This window comes from Arachis ipaensis, chromosome B09 (assembly GCF_000816755.2).
Source record: "Arachis ipaensis cultivar K30076 chromosome B09, Araip1.1, whole genome shotgun sequence".
In the NCBI taxonomy this organism is placed as follows: Eukaryota; Viridiplantae; Streptophyta; class Magnoliopsida; order Fabales; family Fabaceae; genus Arachis; species Arachis ipaensis.
The window spans coordinates 38,884,632-38,888,027 of NC_029793.2; the positions used below are offsets into that span (position 1 = coordinate 38,884,632).

The 3,396-nt window shown below is 33.7% G+C and overlaps 1 long non-coding RNA gene across 1 annotated transcript; it reads right to left on the reverse strand.

Annotated features, from left to right (window-relative positions):
- Window positions 754–2,668, reverse strand: LOC110267089. The gene is made up of 3 exons (XR_002354420.1): window positions 2,605–2,668; window positions 1,409–1,510; window positions 754–1,106 (listed from the first exon to the last, which is right to left on the reverse strand). It is a non-coding gene; the product is annotated as an uncharacterized LOC110267089 (long non-coding RNA).

Here is a 3,396-nt window from a genome sequence, read left to right on the forward strand (position 1 = left end):
AATGTTGGAAACCAAGTAGGATTGCCTCAGCTTCATTCACATCAGAATTTCACAACTCAATTATCATATTCAATATCAATGCATATTGATTTTTCAATGTACTAGTCAAATCAGATTAGTAGAAATCAATAAAATGTTAACAAAGATAAGCAGAAGTCTATTGATTCTAGATGACATCAAGTAAATAATTTAAACTTACGCCATGGAGGAGGACTTGTAATGCAGTAAGAAACATGTGGTAACTAATCTTTAACTAGATGTGGCTGCTCATCTTGCTTTGGTTGTGGTTCACCTCCTGTCATTCTTTTTTGATGAACTAAGAACTCACTACAACAACTCAAGATTCTCAGAACTCAAAAGAATGTTATGCATGCCACAATGTGAAACGGACTCTAACAAACCAGTTGGAATAAGGAAGCATAAAAAGTGTTCACCCCAGATGCAAAAATCAAAACTTTCTTTCTTGTTTGCTTGTTTGTTCTCTATCCTGATGAAACACAGAAGAAGGACAATGGAACTTGTCAGCAATGTATGATGCAAATGAAGAAAATATTGGTGTAAGGAAGGTTGGTTTCTTCTTTTTTGTTAGCCCAAAAAGACATAAAACTGAGTGTGAAGATGTGAAAGAAATAAAAAGCAAAAGGAGAGAGTTACAGTAATAAATCTCATCTCATTTACATATTCTCAAATTAAAAATTTATTTTCTAATATCAAAATTTAGAAACTAAATCTTTTATAACACAATTCCTCAATAATATAAGACATAACTCTATATATAAAAAAATTCTCAATGTCAATAGTTCCAAACATAATTCCATATGGTATTGTTCTACATAACTATTATTGTTTTTCCTTAAAAAGTAAAATAAAATAACAAGAAGAGGTCAATCCACAGATAGATGCATAAAATAGAAACGATCAATTTCTGGAATATAATTAAACATAAGGATCAAGGAGAAAGTAATAGAAGCCAAGTAAGAGCAAGTAAAGACATTTTCTTTGAGGCCTTGCCTATCAGTAATGACATCTTCCTCACAAAAAATGCAAATAATTTCATTCCATAATTGGGCAAATTTGGTAGCTTCAATTCTTCTGCTAACAGAAATCTATACAAGCATAAAAATTGAAGTGCAGAGAATAACGAGATTTATTTTTAATGTACTAAGCAATGAAAATGTAGAAAGAAGAAAAGATTATTTATCACAAATCCTATTCAGCAATAGCAAGCTAAAGAAAGGATAAAATTGATAGCGGCCTCTCCTAGATTTTGGTCCATAACTGAAAATTAAGGTCTAAGTTTCTATGATATGTGACAGTTCCAAACTAATGACCTATAGAAAGGTTAGAAGGAAAACACTAAATAAATAAATAATCACTATTTAGTGTGATATATGAACTTGACAATTACCTCTTGGGAAGTTAACTTGTCGAGATATAAGATAATGGATCTCAGGGAGTTTCCATGGGCAGCGATCATAACATTCTTTCTGGATAAAAGTTGAGGTTCAATCTGCAACACAATATCAATGGCACAATCCCTTGTCAATGTCAAATGATCACTTCAGCCACAGCAGAAATTCAACCATACAATGTATAAAACCAAATACTTTTTGTCTAGCACATATAGTGTTGAAGTTACTCAGTATAGCACATATAACATCAAAATTAAACTTTCACTTATTTGGTATCTAAAATAGGCAACTGCTCTTTCAGCACACATTTCCAAACTTTCTCCATTGGAAGGAGGTGTGTCATAGCTTCTGCGCCACTCATGGACTTGCTCTTTTTCATATCTGTCAGCTGTTTCTTGTTTATTGAGACCCTATAGTTTCCCATACCTGAAATGATAACGATTACAAAATGTTGATTAGATCTCAACAATATTCTCAACATTGTAAAGAAGGAACTAAAAGCAAAAATAAGGAAAAAGATTACTACATTCTTTCATTTAATTGCCATGATGCTATGACTAGTATAGACTATTTTTTAGTGTCGTCACTAAAAACTTGACTCCATCGCTTTGCTTGTTCACTTTCGTTATGAATGATGATAGGCACCTGAAGGAATTTTTATGGTTAACATCTTATAAATTGAACTTTAAAAAGTTCTTGAAATTGTGTAAACAACAAAAGTTCAGTATGCCAGTATATGCATAATGAGCAATAACCATAGCATTACATGTCAATTTATCGATTACCTAACTTTCTGGGTTAGTTTCAATTTAGCAGTGATTTAGGAGCATGCCATTGCCATGCTTCCTAGTTTCTAATATGCCCTAAGCTTTCTAATAATAAGATACCACTAATGTAGAGGTTGAAGTCTTGCAAAAAAGAAATTCTCGGTTTCATACTTCCATACCCAGGATAGATTTATCCAACTATGTATTCTATCCTTACTGATAATATTCAAAGCAGGTGCCTTCAAAATTGGAAATGGAATGAGAGAGAAGCATAATAGATACTATAAAAATTCATCATGGTAAATTAGTAGCCTTCCCTATATAGTTGTTATCATGATTTGCTTTTCTTGGTAATAAGTTAGAACATTTTCCAGGAAATCCAAATACCTTTACAAAATGCACATGGTGATTTGAATAGAGATTACCTCTTGGCTATGGGTTAAAACATGGGCTTTTAATTGCGCTCGCTGAAACAGTGCATCATTATGTCCTAGTAATATATCCAGAACTTGAAAGCATAAAGGTGTAGTATAAAGTATAAACTCAAAAAGGGCCATGATTTTGTTACAAATGCAACAAACCAAAAGCTAATGGTGTTATTATCTTACAAGTTGGAGTTAAACGCCCAAAACAGATTACAACCTGGCGTTTAACTCCAGAAACAGTCTAAGCACGTGTAAAGCTTAAGTCTCAACCCCAGCACACACCAAGTGGGTCCCAGAAGTGGATTTCTGCACCATCTATCATAGTTTATTCATTTTCTGTACCTAGGTTACTAGTTTTAGTATTTAAACAACTTTTAGAGGTCTATTTCGGACCTCATGACATTTTTAGATCTGAACTTTGTACTCCTTGACGGCATGAGTCTCTGAACTCCATTGTTGGGGGTGAGGAGCTCTGCTGTGTTTCGATGAATTAATGCAACTATTTCTGTTTTCTATTCAAACACGCTTGTTTCTATCTAAAATGTTCATTCGCACTTCAATATGATGGATGTGATGATCCGTGACACTCATCATCATCCTCAACCTATGAACGCGTGCCTGATAACCACCTCCGTTCTACCTTCGATTGAATGAATATCTCTTGGATTTCTTAATCAGAATCTTCGTGGTATAAGCTAGAATCCATTGGCAGCATTCCTGAGAATCCAGAAAGTCTAAACCTTGTCTGTGGTATTCCGAGTAGGATTTAGGGATTGAATGACTGTGACGAGC